The 17273-nt window shown below is 39.6% G+C and overlaps 2 pseudogenes across 1 annotated transcript; both read left to right on the top strand.

Moving 5' to 3' along the window:
* The first annotated feature begins 767 nt into the window (after positions 1-767).
* On the top strand, positions 768-1211 carry LOC102844100 (annotated as a pseudogene).
* Positions 1212-15206: 13995 nt separating this feature from the next.
* Positions 15207-17267, top strand: LOC102843691 (annotated as a pseudogene). Its single transcript, XR_438927.1, has one exon. The product of XR_438927.1 is annotated as a 3'-phosphoadenosine 5'-phosphosulfate synthase 1 pseudogene (transcript).
* Positions 17268-17273: the final 6 nt, after the last annotated feature.

Here is a 17273-nt window from a genome sequence, read left to right as displayed (position 1 = left end):
TAACAACAACTATTAAGCCGTTGTCTTTCCCTTCACTCACTGAGATAATCTTCAAACTTTAGACTAAAATTATCCCCTGAAGTGTTTTAAAACAAGCAATATTGTTAAGTGCCGTTGAGTTGAGTGCAACTCATAGTGATCCTATAAACAGGTCTCAATTCTGTCCAGTCCTGTAACATCCTTATCATCCTCAACACATTTGAATAAATTGCCATAATCCATTTGTATCAATCCATTTCACTGAGGATCTTCCTCTCCTTCGCTGATCTTTCCAAGTATGATGTCCCTCTTCTAAAGAACAGCCTCTCCTAACTACACGTCCAAAATATATGAGGTGGAGTTTCACTAACTTTGTTTCCTCCAAGGAACACTCTAGTTACACTTTCCCCAAGACATAAGAGAACCTATTTTGAGCATTGCGCTTTTTAAAAGAATTATCTATACATAATAAAATTGTCAACAGCAACTTGAAAGTTTAAGTGAAAAGTGTAGCATCAGTAAGCATATTTAAATGTGAAGGGACAATTTGCAAAATGATAGGGAGGGTGGTGGCACAATTTGAAGAATGTAGTCAATGCCAATCAATTGTACAAGTGGAAATTGTTGAATTGGTGTATATCTTTAGAAAAAAAAGAAATTATTTTTAAAGATAATTTTTCCATAATAATACATGAATATTTGTGGTAACCAAAGAGCATGAGATTCCACTTAGAAAGAGCCCATAGGCCATTACTGCAGGAAAAGGTCCTGACACCTGAGTGCTCAAGATGTGTGACTTCACCGAAGACCAGGCTGCAGAACTTAAGGAGGCCGTCCTGCTGTTTGACTGAACAGATGATGGAAAGATCCTGTACAGCCAGTGTGGAGATGCAATGCGGGCCCTGGGCCAGAACCCCACCAATGCCGAGGTGCTCAAGGTCCTGGGAAACCCTAAGAGTGATGAGATGAATGTGAAGGTCCTAGATTGTGAGCACTTCCGCCCACGCTGCAGAACTGTGGCCAAGAACAAGGATGAGGACTGTGCTGAAGGCCTTTGGGTGTTTGACAAGGAAGGGAACGGCACCATCATGGGTGCTGAAATCTGGCATGTCCTTGTCACACTGGACAAGAAGATAACAGAGAAAGAAGGAGAGATGTTGGTGGCAGGGCATGAAGACAGCAATGGTTGTATCAGCTATGAAGAGCTTGTCTGTATAGTGCTGAATGGCTGAGGGCAGTGCTTCCTGTATCCCCAGAGCCCCGTGCCTTCTCCTGTGTGGGACTGTCTGTAGCCCTGAGAGCTGCCTTGGCTGTCACAGCTTCCATCTTAAAGCTCTTGGATAATGCTTGCCAACAGCATTCACCAAATAAACTTGCTGTCTATGCCCTCCAAAGAAGAAAGAGACCATAGTTTGCCCTGAATAATTCATAAAACAAACAAAAAACCCCCTAACTAATATAGTTGCAATTGTTGAGAAATTATAAAACTCTGAGAATAATAAAAAAAAATCATGCATTTTCATCTCCCTTTACCTTGTCTGGGAAAACCACATCTCTGATGAAGCACTCTTTTTTGTACAACCACAGATGAAAAAGACTTGAGGAAAACATACCACTGTGCTGACTGGTCTTACTTTGAATTGGTAACACTAACACCAGTGGGCCCTAAAAGTCACGGGCCTTTAGCCTAGTCCTAACAATATCTCCTAACGAAGCCCTAAAGTCATAATGTCAGATTTCCCCAGGCTGATCTTGCTCCTCTTGCTATGGTTGTGTGCCAACTTGTTGGAACCCACTCATAGCTGCCCCTCCAGTGGGTTTCCAGATGCTGTAGATCTCAGAGGAGGAGATTGCCCATCCTCTTGGGGAGCAGCTGGTAGTTTTGAACCATGTGCCTTTGAGTGTAGCTCCTTATCACGAGGCCACCAGAGTTTAGCTCAGCAGGGAGTTGTGCTGGTAAACTAAAGACCAACCTTTGTTGGTTTTAATCCAGCAGATGTTTCAGGTAAGGAAGATGGGCAATCTCCTCTCCTCTCTTGCTCCTGGTGACTACACATTCTCCTTCTCATCAAACTTCAATGCTCTGCCCAGTATCCTTACTTTCAGTGAGCAATATCTTTCTTTCACTAAGAAAAATTTTTAATCAATCAAAAAGATTTCCCACAAACTCCCACACAATGATATCCATCTCCTTATATCATAAATCTCATACTCTGCCTTCTTTCCTGCTATTTTTTTTATAAGCTTCATATAAAAACCAGCTACTCAAAGTCACTGTGACTGCCATGATACTAAATCTGTAGTCTTTTTTTAGGCTTCATGCTTCTTGTTCTACCAGAGGTATTTGATACTATCTGGTCCTTGAGACACATTCACTTGATTTACAGACATTACACTTACCTAGTTCCAGTCCTTTCTGGTTGTTCCTTTTCATCTCTTCAACCTCTAACTTGCTGCTTCATGGGAGATGAGTGGTAAATCCCCCTGTGTGATTTACAGTCTCTGAAAACCTGCTGGAGGTTTCAGCTATGAGTTGGTTCTGACTCAATGGCAAAGAGTGAATGAGTGAGTTAGTTGTGTTTTTTTTTTATAATTTTTTATTTTGAAGGAGTGAGTTTTTATCTCTTCAGCGGCTGACTATAGATTTGCTGCAGGACTAAAACCTTTGACATTTTTTCTGCGTACTCTTACAACCTAGATTATTTCATCCACTGGTGGATAACTGATACCTTTCAAACTTATGTCACCTGTGGATAAATTTTATAATGTTCAAATTTATGTCTGAGTTTTGACTTTTCTTCTGCCTGTCCATCTGGTAACTCCATTTGGCATCTTAGATTCAGTCAGAACAATACTGAACTACTACTGACACAGGTCTTCCCCAACAGTGTATACATTTCACTTGGATCCACAATCAAAGGTAGCAGCACTCAAGAAATCAGAAAATGTGCTGAATTGGGAAAATCTGCTGTGAAGGACCTCTCCAAAATGCTAAAGAACAAGAATATCTGTTTAAAGACTCAGATGTACCTGATTCAAGTGTCTTTTCAATTGTTTCCTATGCATCTGAAAACTGGACAATGAATAAGGAAGACAGAAGAAGAATCAATGGCTTTGAGTTACGTTGTTGGAGAAGAATACTGAGTATCCCATGGACTTCCAAAAGAGCAAACAAATCTGTCTTGGAGGAAATACAACCAGGGTACTTCTTAGAGGCAAGGATGATGAAACTTCATCTCACGTACTTTGAACATGTTATCAGGAAGGGCAAGTTCTTGGAAAAAGACATCATTGGGAAAAGTGGAAGATCAGAGAAAGAGAGGAAGACCCTCAACAAGATGGAATTGATACAGTGACTGTAACAACAGGCTGGAGCTTGTTAGAGATCAGAAGGATGGCCCAGAATAGTGCAAGATTCAGATCTGCTCTTCATGGGGTCACTCTGAGTCACAGGCAACTTGAAGACACATAACAACAACAACAGAAATATTAATAAAAGTAACATGAGAATTTAAGAAGTTCATGAAAAATCAAAGAAGTAATATCATATGACTGTTACTTAGAAGTACAGAAAGAATAAAAGGTAGCATGCATAAATGTTAAAAGATAATTGTTGACTCTATAATGACTTTTTATGACCACAGGGATGATTGCTTGGACAATAAGAATAATAAGACCAAGCCACAATAGAGACTGCCCCACCAATTAGCTTTGAGAAGAAGATAAAATAATTGTGAGTTAGCCTATCTTCACTGGTATTACAGTTACAAAATACACGTTCTAACCAAAACCCAAACCATATCCATTCTGTTGATTATATTCCAATTCACAATGATCCTTATGGGGCAGAACTGCCCTTAGATTGTACATCTTTACAGAATCTGGTGCAGGTCAACTGCCAATCTTTTGCTAAGCAGCTATCTTTTGAGGACATAGTCATGTACCATCAGGGCTCCCTAATACATAAGCTAACAGAGATAACTATTGTGAGAAAATGTACTTTTAAAAAAATGATTTATCATGATGGTTGTTATTGTAAAAACATGACCTAGTACCTTGCCATCAAGATACGAGTGCCTGTTGACATGATAGTAGTTAACTACTAGTAGTTACCCTAGTACTTTTCTGTCAAGGTATTAAGTAACCTGTTGACTTAATAGTAGTCACCCAACACACCCTGTTACCTTACTATTAAGATCCTAGTGCCACTTGACTTAAAAGTAGTTACCCCAATACCTAAATCCAAATTCATAATTGTTCACTTGAATTGAAGTGACCTGACAGGAAGAGCTAATCCTCTTGGGGTTTGTTCTATTCTTATTCCAGGAACAGATTTCCTCTAATCGCCAGTGGAGTGATTTGAGTCTGGCATGGAAATAGAAAAGAAACAGTTACAACAAGTAAGTATATAGTTGGGGCTTCTGTGAATTCCATAGCAGCACTGAACCCACTTACAGAGTGCCTTGAAGTTACCCAAGAAGAAGCATTAACTTTTAAGATTCTCAGACAAATATTTCACAACCTCACTCATCAATTTGTTTCTTTTCAATATTTGCATTACATAGCATTTTAATACAAACTGAAAAATTAACAAAGACATCAATGTTAAAAAAATATGACAATATAATGAGCACCAATGAGCTCAAAACTCAGTTTAAGACTGGAAACATTGCTAATGCCTATTGTAATCCTGGGTGCTCTATTTCCCCAGCTCAACATCAAGAAAACAGAGATTCTCACCTCTGGGCTTATTGGTAGCATCATGATAGATGATAAAGAGATAGAGATTATTAACAGCTTCAGTTTGCTTTGGCTCCACAATCAAACTCTTGGCACTAGCATCCAGGAAATTAAAAGATGAATTGCATTGGGAAAGTCTGCTGTTAGAGACCTCTTCTAAGTACTGAAGAGCAATGATGTCAGTCTGAAGAATAAGGTGCACTGGATTCAGGCCATGCTCTTTGCAATTACTTGCTATGTGTTAAAAAGTTGGACAATAAAAAAAAGTAAAAAAAAAAAGTTGGACAATGACTAGGGATGATAGAAGGAGAATTGATGTTTTTGAGCTGTGGTGCTGGAGAAGAGTATATTGTATATATACGATGGAGGGCTAGGAGAACACACAGGTTCATCCTACAGAGGTTCAAACCAGGCTACTCCTTGGAGGCAAGGATTCTGAAATTTCATCTAACATACCTTGGACATATTTTAAGGAGGGACCAGTCCTTGGAGAGAGTCATGCTTGGAAGGGTGGAGGGACAGCACAGGAGAGGAAGATCCTTGCTGAGATGGATTGATTCAGTGACTGGGGTAATGGAATAGGTATGCTGGAAACAATAAGATTGGCACAGGATTAAGGAAGGTATGGGGCTGTTGTACATTAGGGCTGTGGTACATAGGGTCACTATGAGTTGCAAGTGACTTGATGGCACAAAGCAACAACAACAACAACTTTAATTGTAAAATAGAGTTCTGTGTAGTTGACGGACGCAAATGCTTAAGAAGGAACTAATAATCAAAGGATTGGAATAAGGAGGGTATAGGGCTGTTGTACATTAGGGATGTGGTACATAGGGTCGCTATGAGTTGCAAGTGACTTGATGGCACAAAGCAACAACAACAACTTTAATTGTAAAATAGAGTTCTGTGTAGTTGATGGACACAAATGCTTAAGAAGGAACTAATAATCAAAAGGTTGGAGGTACAAATCCGCCTAGAGTGTCTCAAAAGTAAAGTCTGGTCATCTGTAAGCTCTGTGAAGAAATTTCTACCCTTCACACATTGGGTTGCCAGTGAGTTATAATCTTTTCAATAATAATTAGCAATGCCAGCTCCAGTGGGCTAGTGGTAAGGAACTGCACTGCCAATTGACAGGTATGAGGTTCAAATCCACAAGCTGCTCCATTGGAGAAAGATGAGCAATCTCCTCTCTCAAGATTCATTGCCTCTGAAAACCCCCTGGAGGGTCAGCTATAAATAGATTGCACACGAGAACAATAACACTGTGATTAGGGAGCTCTGGTGGCCTAGTGGGTAAGAAGTTGCTCTGCCAACTCAAACACATGTGGTTTAACTCCACCAGCTGCTCTGCATGAGGAAAATAGGGAATCTCCTCCTGTACAGTTTACAGGCTCTGAAAACCTTCTGGAGGCTCAGCTATGAGTTTGTTCTGACTTAACAGCATATAACAACAACAACAGTATAATTTCCTTTAGATTTGTTTTCTGGAGATGAGTATCTGAGAGAACTGTTACAAATAAATAAGCATAATGTTTGGAGTTTATAGATATGAATGCAAGCTCTGCTCTATCATGACATTATTACCTGAACAACTATGGACAATTTTTTAAATCATCTTGAGACTTGATTTCTTCCTATATAAATCAGGATGATGATGATGATGATAATAATAATAATAATAATAATAATTATTATTATTATTATTATTTCCAGAATTAACTCAGGTTATGCCTCTGGAAACTGTATGAACTTTGATAAATGACGATAGTTATAGAAAGGCTTCAGGCCTTTTGTTCATAGGGTCACTATGAGTCATGCTCAATTCAATGGCAATCAACAACAACAGTATATGTAAAGCATGCATCATCTATAGATACTGTTATTGAAAATCAGCCACTCTGGTCTTATGCTGTTGTTGTTATCTGCTGTCGAGTCGCTTGCGACTCATAGCAGCCCTATGTACAACAACCCTAAACTCTGCTCTGTCCTATGCCAATCACACTGTCTCTGATACACCCATCCGATTACCCCAGTCACTGAATCAATGCACCTCATAGAGGGCCTTCCCCTCCTGCGCTGTCCCTCCACCATCCCAAGCATGATGTTCCTCTCCAAGGACTGGCCCCTCCTTACAACATGCTCAAAGAATGTTAGACGGAGCCTCTGAATTCTTACCTCTAAGGAGCTGCCCCGTTTAACCCTTTCCAGGATAAATCTGTTTGTTTTCCTAGTAGGCCATGGTGTCCTCAATACTCTTTTCCAGCACCACAGCTCGAAGGCATCGATTCTCCTTCTATCCTCCTTAGTCATTGTCCAACTCTCTGATGCATAAGAAGTGATAGCAAAGACCATGGTCTGTATCAGACGCACCTTAGTCTCTAGAGAGACACCATTTCTCTTCAGTACTTTTGAGAGGTCCCTAACAGCAGACTTTCCCATGGCAATGTGCCTTTTAATTTCCTGGCTACTGGTGCCAAGAGTGTTGACTGTGGAGCCAAGCAAACTAAAGCTGTGAGCAATCTCAATCTCTCACCATCCATCCTGGTGCTACCAATTGGCCCAGCTGTGAGAATCTTTGTCTTCTTGACATTGAGCCTCAATCCATATTGAAGGCTGCAGTCCTTGACCCTCTGCAGCAAGTGCTTCAGGTCCTCTTCAGTTTCAGCAAGCAGGGTTGTGTCATCTGTATAACGCAGACTGTTGATAGATCTTCCACCAATCTTGACCCCACATTTCTCCTCATAGAGCCCAGCTTCCTGGATAATCTGTTCTGCATACAGTTCGAAAAGGTATGGAGACAGGACGCATACCTGGCGTATGCCCTTCCCAATTTTGAACCATGCAGTGTTTCCTTGCTTTGTTCTGACAACTGCCTCTTGGTTCAAGTATAGGTTTCTCATTAGCATGATCAAGTGTTCTGGGATTCCCATTCTTCTCAGAGTCAGCCACCGTTTGTTATGGTCCACACAGTCAAATGCCGTTGCATAGTCAATGAAACACAGATATACATTCCTCTGGTATTCCCTGCTTTCAGCTAAGATCCATCTAACATTAGCTACCATATCCCTAGTACCACGACCCCTTCCAAATCCAGCCTGGACTTCTGGCAGTTCTCTGCTGATGTGCTGTTCCAGTCATTTTTGGTATAGTCCTTTTGAAAAATGTGAAGAAAGTTAATGTAGATGACTGGATAACAATTAATCAAAATCTAAAAAGAAATTTCATTCTAGTTTTGTTTTATTCTCCCGCAGGATATTTTCATAATTAATTCAATCAACCTGCCTGAATGTTGGCTTTTTAAGTTGCTTGTGAATATAGTAGTTGGCATGGTTGCTAAATGTCTAACTTATAAATGAATTCAATAACATTTAGAAGATTAGTGTCATGACAAAACAAACCATAGAAACTGCACGTGGGAAATGGCAGTTGATTATTAGTCTAGACTAAATCTTGTCTAGACACCATAGTTACAGAGAAAAGGGGAGATAACTTAGAAAACAATTTACTTTAGAAGAATTTTTTTCTACTTTAACAAATAACAGAGTCTGGCATTATAATAAAGCAGTCCAGAAGGTTGCCAGCTAGTCTATCACCATGGCAGCAGCATCTGGGGAACACGTAAGATTTATTATCCCAGAAATCCAGGGGCTGACTCTTATATTTATACAGGGAGACTTGTTTATTTGAAGAGATAGAAGATGTGTTCTCTTTCTACTACGGAATTGTCTGAAATGAAACCTTGCTTGAGAAAGAAGATACTAATGTACAAATTTCCAGAACATTTTAATGATCAACCTCAATTTGCTGCAAAATGAAATTAGAATGCTGAAAAGACACAGTAGAATGGAGAATTGTCATTTGAATGTAAAACTACTTCATGTTCTGGGATCACATATTGATGTTGATGCTACAAGTTGTGACAATACCTACACACTATTGTAAACAAATTAGAAGTAAAACAATAGTATGTTAATGTTATACAACAGTTGTGCAATCAGTTGAATGGATTTCAAATGCGTACATTTTCTCAAAGAGAAATTAATTTTTATATGATGAGCTAAATGTGCATGGTGCTAAATTTGCATGGTGGTCTAGCTTATAATTTCTATATTCATGAAATATATTCATAAATGAAATTTAATTTCATTTTCATATGATGAGCATACTATGCTCCAGTTAAGTTTATATTTTGTCATAAAGAATTGTACACATTACTTATTTAGGTTATTTTTTAAAGGACTGTGGTACGGAAGTGTTTTTGCTTACTATTTCTCTGTCATCTGAAGAGAGGACAAAGATTATAGAAGGTTAAGTTCTTGGATGAAATAAGAGAAATTCAGCCAAATGACATTTCCCTTCCATAATGCAAAAATGGCATGACTGGCTGTTGGTTGGTTGGTTGATTGAGTTCATTGACTCTATTGTTGTTAAGAGCCTTTGAGTCAACTGAGACTCTTAGTAACTCTGTAAACAACATATCTGAACCTTGTCTTATCCTGTCCCATGCTCACCATTTCTAATATACTTGAGCCTACTGTTAAAGTTACTGTGACATCCATCTCTTTCTAAGTCTTCTTCTTTTTCACTGACCCACTGCCTTTCCAAGCATGGTGTCTTTGTCTAAGGATTGGCCTTTCCTAATAACATGCTCAAAGTATGTGAGACAAAGTTTCACCCTCTTAGCCTTTAAGGAGAACCCTAGTTGCACTTTCAGGGTCTTTTTCTCCTATGCTGATTTTCACTCTTCCAAGCATGATGTCCTTCTCCAAGAATTGGTACCTCCTGGCAACATGCCCAAAGTATGTTAGATGGAGCTTCAAAATCCTTGCTTCCAAGGAGTAGCTTGGTAATAACATTATGAATATAAACACTTAAGTTTTAACGGTTTTGAAAAAAAAAATCAGAATTTTTTTCTTCCAAAATGATAATAGTTTCTTTGCTTCTTAACAACTATGAAATAGTTACTATATATTGTCTGCTATCACAGTTAATATTCTTAAGTATCAGTAGTCAGGAAATAAGGAGGCACATTGCACTGGGAAAATCTTCAGTTAGGGACCTCTCCAAATTACTGAGGAGTAAGAATGTCAGTTTGAGGACTAAGGTGCATCTAATTCAGGCCATGGTTTTTCTTATTACTTGCTATGCATCTGAGAGCTGGACAATGAAGAAAGATTACAGAAAAAAGAATTGATGCCTGTGAGCTGTGGTTTTGGAGAAAAGCACTGAACATCCCATGGACTGCCAAAAGAATAAACAAACATGTCTTGGAGAGGGGCAGCCAGAGTGCTCTTTGAAGATAAGAATGATGAGGCTTCTCTTCACATACTTTGGATATGTTGCTAAGAGGGGCTATTCCTTTGAGAGGGATATGATTCTGGGAAGGGTGAACAGTCAGCGAAAGAGAGGAAGATTCTCATATAGGTGGATTGATATGGGAACTGTTGTAATGGGTTCTTGTGTGTCAGGAAATGTGAGGATGGTGCAGGATAGAACAGGATTTATATCTTTTGTTCATAGGGTTGCAATGAGTCCTACTTGACCCGACAGCACCTAACAACAACAACATCTCTTCATTTGTAATTTCTGTCTTTTCAAATTGTGAATTTTTAAAAGACTTGCTGCTTCCTTTTCATTTATCGTTATTGGGTGTAAAACCTATTATCACTTTTTAAAAAAAATTAATTTTAATGAAAATTTACAGAGACTTAGAGTTTCCAGTTATTCATTGTTGCACTTTTCTCCCTACCCCTGAATTCACTCTTCTCCTTGAAAAGAAAACCAAAAACTCTCACTGTTGTGCAATCCCTCCCCCCCAAGTCCACTTCACTATGCAGCCTTCACTCTAGACTTCTGTAATGACAAGAATACCCATTCATATGTCCCTTTTAAACAGTTCTCTCCCTCATCTGTTTCAATGCAATATAGAATATACATCATTCCTCTCCCCCTTCTCTGTCTTCCCTCAACCCTGATGTCAGTCCCGTTTAACAACAGTGGCCTTATGCAATATTTGTCCTTTTTGTGATTGAGATATTTCACTCAGCATAATGTCCTCCAGGGTCATCCATTTTGAATATTTCATTAGTTTCTTGTTTTTCAATGTTGCATAGTATTTCATAGTGTGAATATACCAGAGTTTCTCTATCCATTCATTTGTTGATGGGCACCTGGGTTGTTTCCAGATCTTTGCTATTGTGAACAAAGCTACAATATACATGGGTGTGCATATATCTTCTTGGGTGTCAGGTATATTCCCAGTAGTGGAATTGCTGGGTCTAATGGTATTTCTATTTGCAACTTTTTGAGAAAGTGCCATACAGCTTTCCATAGTGGTTGCACCATTTTACACTCCCACCAACAGTGAATAAGGGTTCCCAGTTTCTCCATGACCTTGCCAGCATTTGATGTTTGCTGTTCTGTTAAATTTTGCTATTCTTACTGGGGTGAGATGATAGCTCATAGTTTTTTTTATTTGAATCTCTCTTGGAGCTAGGGATTTTGAACATTTTTTCATGTGTTTGTTTGCCATCTGAATGTCTTCTTTGGTCAAGTGTCTGTTCATATCCTGTGCCCATTTTTTAACTGGGTTATGTACTTTTATCTTGTTGTGGTGCTTGAGTATTTTATAAGTTCTAGATAGAAGTCCCTTGTTTGACATGCCATTACCAAATATATTTTTTCTCCAATCTTTGGCTTCCCTTTTTACCCTGTTGGAGAAGTTTTTGTATGTGCAAAGAGATTTGATTTTTAGAAGGTCCTATTCATCTATTTTATCCACTCCTGTTTGTAGATAAAAACTAATATCACTTTTACGGAGATGCCTTTGAATTATGAAGTTGGTGAAGAGTATAGAATATCTCATGGACTGCCAAAAAACAAATAAATTTGTCTTAATGAAAGAGCAGTCAGAGTGTTGCTTAGAGGCAAAGATAGAGAGATTTTGTCTCTTATACTTTCAGCATTTTGTCAGGAGAAGATTGTTGTTGTTGTTGTGTACCTCTGAGTCATAGGAGAACCTTCAGCTGGTTTTTAGAGGCAGTAAATCGTACAGGACTTGATTGACCATATTTCTCCCAAGGAGCAACTGGTGGATTTGAATTGTGTGCCTTTTAGTTGGCAGTGCATCTCCTTACCAGTAGGCTTCTAGAGATCCCCTTGGAAAAAGACATTGTACTTGGGAAGTTCAAAGGTCAGTAAAGGAGAGACAATTTCTCCACAAGATGGATTCACACCTGGAGTACAATCATGAGCTGAAGCAGAGTGGAGGTTGTAAGGGTGGCCCAAGACTGGGCAACTTTTCAGCTTATTGTACATAGGGTTGTTATGTGTCATTGGAGTACACTTGATGGTACTTGACAATGAACAAAATATATACATCTAGCACAGTAAAAAAATTGCTCATACTCCTTGACCCAACAAGTCTATTTATAATTTTTGTTTCTTAAAGTAATCATGTATATGAGTAAAATAGCATGTGTACAAATGAAATACATTTGAGTCTAATTATAATTATAAAAAGATGAGCAGAAGCTACATGTTCATGATCAAGAGATTATTTAGAATATTTAGTAAGTATGACATAGAGCAAGTTTCAGATTGTTGTTCAAGGGTGGCTATGAGTAATAGTCAACTTGATGACATCTACCAACAACATATCATACAGATATGTTATTGAGTGAAAAGATATTGTAGTATGTTATAAATTATCTTTCTTAGAAAAAGTGCAACCAGGATGTGCCTTAGAAGTGAGAACAACAAAACTTCAGCTCACAGAATTTAGGCATGTCCAGGAGAACCAAAATATGATCTCGAGTCTATTCCATTTGATTTTAAAATTTAAAATCCATCTTAAGAATAGGTTTGAAGCATTGAACATCAATGACTGAAGACCAGATAAATTGGGGGATGACATCAAGGATGTCATCCGTGAAGAGAGCAAAAGGTCACTACAAAATGAGAAGAAAGAGAAAACCAAAACAGGTATCAGAAGAGACCCTGAAAATTGCGCCAGAGCATCAAGAAAGCAAAACAAAGGAAAAAGATGTTGAAGTGAAAGAGATGAACAGAGAATTTCAAAGAGCAGCTCAATAATACAAAGCATACTATTATAACAGAATGTGCCAAGAGCTAGATTTGGAGAATAAAAAGGGAAGAACTTGCTTGTCATTTCTCAACCTGAAAGAAATGAAAAATAATTCGAAATATGGGCAAACTCTTGAATGATCCAGGAAGCATCAAAAGCAGATGGAGGAATACACCGAATCACTGTACCAAAAAGAATTGGTCTACACTGAAATATTTTAGGACGTAACTTACAATTAAAAGCCAATGCTAATTAAGAAAGGAGTTTAAATGTACTTCTGAAGGCAATGGAAAAAAATAAGGTCCTAGTAATCAATGGGATATCAATCAACACTTTTCAACTAACAGATTCAGCCCAGGATATGCTCACTAGTCTATGCTAGAAAATTTGAAGGACAGCTGCTTGGTTGACTGACTGGAAGAGATCCATATTTATCTGCACTTCCAAAAAAGTTGATCCAAAAGAATATGGAAATTTTCAAACAGTATGATTAATATCATATGCAAGCAAAATATGCTGAAGATTATTAAAACCCCACTAGACTAGTACATAGAGTACTGTCAGACATTCAAGCTGGATTTAGAAGAGGCCGTGGGACCAGGGATATCATTGCTGATGTCAGATGGATCTTGGCTGAAGGTAAAGAATTTCTGAAGAATGTCTATTTGTGCTTTATTGACTATGCAAAGGCATCTGACTGTGTGGCTCATAACAAATTATGGCTAACATTGAGAAGAATGGGAATCCCAGACCACTTAATTGTGCCCATGAAAAACCTACACTTAGACTAAGAAGCTGTTGTGCGAACAGAGTAGGGAAGAATACTCCATCATTTAAAATTAGGAAAGGTGCTTCAGGATTGTATTTTTTCACAATATTGATTCAATCCATATGCTGAAAAAATTGGAAGCTGGACTCTATGAAGAAGAACGTGAAATCAAGATCCAAGGAAGACTCATCAACAACCTAAGTTATGCAAATTATACTGTCTTAGTTACTGAAAATGGGAAAGACATTAATCACTTCCTGTAGAAGATCAAAGAATATAGCTTTCGATATGGATTGCATCTCAATGTCAAGAAAACGGGAATTCTCACTACTGGACTGATAGGTAACATCGTGATTGATAGTGAAAAGATTGAAACTGTCAGTGACTTCATCTTACATGGATCCACAATCAGTAAGTTGATACCAGCAGTAAGAAGATCCAAAGACATATTGCACTGGGAAAGTTTGCAGTCAGGGACCTCTCTAAATTATTGAGGAGTAACGATATTAGTTTGAGCACTAAGTTGTGCCTGATTTAGGTCTTTTCAAACATTTGCTATACATTTAAGAGCTGGGCAATGAATACGGATCACATAAGAAGGATTGATGCTTTTGAGCTGTGGTGTTGGAGAAAAGCACTGAACATCCATGGGTTGCCAAAAGAACAAATAGGTATGTTTTAGAAAAAGTGCAGCCAGAGAGCTCCTTGTAGGCAGAGATTAAAAAAAGCTTCATGTCACATACTTTTGGCATGTTACTACGAGAGGCTATTTATTCCTTGGAGAAGGACATCATTCTTGGAAAGGTAGAGGTCAGCAAGAGAGAGGACTCTCAACTAGATGAATTAACATATTAACTATAGAAAAGGGCTCGAGTGTGTCAGAGACGGTGAGGACAGCACAGGATAGGCAGGGTTGTTGTTCATAGGGTTGCTATTAATTGTATTGGACCCAACGGCACCTAAGAGCAGCAGCAGCAGCAGCAGCAGCAGCAGCAGCAGCAGCAGCAGCAGCATTAAGTGGATGCATACTTTTGAACACCCACATGCAGATGTATATAGTTGTATAATTTTAAATACCTCTTGTCCTAGAAGAAACACGCTGTCTCAAAACATATTTCACTTCTTCCTTTCCTCCTTTCACTTGTGGAGTCCATGTGGTGGAGTACAGTTGGGGCGCCCACTAAAAGGTAGACAATTTAAATCCACCAGTTGGTCTGTGGTAGAAAAGTGGGCAATCTCCTTCCACAAAGATTTACAGCCTCAGCAACTCAATGGAGAGTCACTCTGTATTGTTTTGAAACTACTCAAAGATAGTGAGTTGGCTTTTCTTTGACTTACAGAGGATTGTATTTGTTTTGCTAGTTCTTTTGTTAGTCCACCAAGAATATACATTTTCTGTCTTTCCAATTCGCCTGAACAATCATTGCCATATTAAAAGACTTAGAACTCTTAATGCTAACATTTTTTTAAAATGTATGGTCGTATGGTCTTGTAAATATGTCAGTGCACTTAAGGGTCCACATCTGCTTTAGGCTGGGTCCAATAGAGATAAAAAAAAATAGAAAAAGAAATTTATGCTCCTGCAAACCTCTGGACTCTGAGAAGCTTGGCGTCGGAGTGCATCTTGCAACCATGGAGTTGCCCGGGAGCCTGTGCAAGAAAGTGAAGCTGAGCAATAATGCACAGAATTGGGGAATGCAGAGAGCGACTAATGTCACCTATCAAGCTCACCACGTCAGCAGGAACAAGAGTGGTCAGGTTGTGGGGACCAGAGGTGGCTTTCGTGGCTGCACAGTTTGGCTAACAGGATTATCTGGAGCAGGGAAGACCACAGTGAGCATGGCTTTGGAGGAATACTTGGTTTGCCATGGTATCCCGTGCTACACTTTGGATGGTGACAACATTCGTCAAGGTCTCAATAAAAATCTTGGCTTTAGTCCTGAAGACAGAGAAGAGAATGTCCGACGTGTTGCGGAAGTTGCTAAGCTGTTTGCAGATGCTGGGCTAGTGTGCATTACCAGTTTTATATCACCTTATACTCAGGATCGGAACAATGCAAGGCAAATTCATGAAGGTGCAAGTTTACCATTTTTTGAAGTATTTGTTGATGCTCCTTTGCATGTTTGTGAACAGAGAGATGTCAAAGGACTGTACAAAAAAGCAAGGACTGGAGAAATAAAAGGTTTCATTGGGATTGATTCTGAGTATGAAAAACCAGAGGCTCCTGAACTGGTGCTGAAAACAGACTCCTGTGATGTAAATGATTGTGTCCAGCAAGTTGTGGAGCTTCTACAAGAGCGGGACATTGTACCAGTGAATGCCTCTTTATGAAGTAAAAGAACTGTATGTGCCAGAAAATAAACTTCATTTGGCAAAAACAGATGCTGAAACATTACCAGCACTGAAAATTAATAAAGTGGACATGCAGTGGGTGCAGGTGCTGGCGGAAGGTTGGGCAACCCCTCTGAATGGCTTTATGAGGGAGAGGGAGTACTTGCAGTGCCTTCATTTCGATTGTCTTCTAGATGGGGGTGTCATTAACTTGTCAGTGCCTATAGTCCTGACAGCTACCCAGGAAGATAAAGAGAGGCTGGATGGCTGTACCGCGTTGGCTCTGGTGTACGAGGGCCGCCGTGTGGCGATTCTTCGCAACCCTGAGTTTTTTGAGCACAGGAAAGAGGAGCGCTGTGCCAGGCAGTGGGGGACAACGTGCAAGAACCACCCCTACATCGAGATGGTCATGGAACAAGGAGATTGGCTCATTGGAGGGGATCTTCAAGTCCTGGACCGAATTTGTTGGCATGATGGTCTTGATCAGTACCGTCTTACTCCTACTGAGCTAAAGCAAAAGTTTAAGGATATGAATGCTGATGCTGTCTTTGCATTTCAATTGCGCAACCCAGTGCACAATGGACACGCTCTGTTGATGCAGGATACCCATAAGCAACTTCTAGAGAGGGGTTACCGGCGCCCTGTCCTCCTCCTTCACCCTCTTGGTGGCTGGACCAAGGATGATGATGTTCCTTTGATGTGGCTATGAAGCAGCATGCTGCAGTACTGGAGGAAGGAGTCCTGAATCCTGAAACAACTGTGGTGGCCATCTTCCCATCTCCCATGATGTATGCTGGGCCCACTGAGGTCCAGTGGCATTGCAGAGCACGGATGGTGGCAGGGGCCAATTTTTACTTTGTTGGACGAGATCCGGCCGGCATGCCTCATCCAGAAACTGGGAAGGATCTTTATGAGCCGAGTCATGGTGCCAAAGTGCTGACAATGGTCCCTGGTCTAATCACCTTGGAAATCGTTCCCTTTCGAGTTGCAGCTTACAACAAGAAAAAGAAGCGGATGGACTACTATGATGCAGAACACCATGAAGACTTTGAGTTTATTTCCGGAACACGGATGCGCAAACTTGCCCGAGAAGGCCAGAAACCTCCTGAAGGGTTCATGGCCCCCAAGGCATGGACGGTGCTGACAGAGTACTACACATCCTTGGAGAAAGCTTAGGCCGATCACTGCAGAGCTCCAGAGCTCTACATTGGTTAAAAAAGAGGGACCACTCATTCACTGTTGGGTTTGCTTTGTGGTGGTGTCTGTCTAGAAGTGCTTCTTAAAAAAAACAGATCATTGTCCTTAACTAACATCAATTTTTATCTGCCTTATGAGTTCTGTTTTGAACAAGTATAACAATACTGCTGG

Source organism: Elephantulus edwardii, unplaced genomic scaffold (assembly GCF_000299155.1).
Source record: "Elephantulus edwardii isolate Elephantulus edwardi_28Jun2011 unplaced genomic scaffold, EleEdw1.0 scaffold00098, whole genome shotgun sequence".
Taxonomy (NCBI): domain Eukaryota; kingdom Metazoa; phylum Chordata; class Mammalia; order Macroscelidea; family Macroscelididae; genus Elephantulus; species Elephantulus edwardii.
This window is presented reverse-complemented; position numbering and strand designations above follow the sequence as displayed.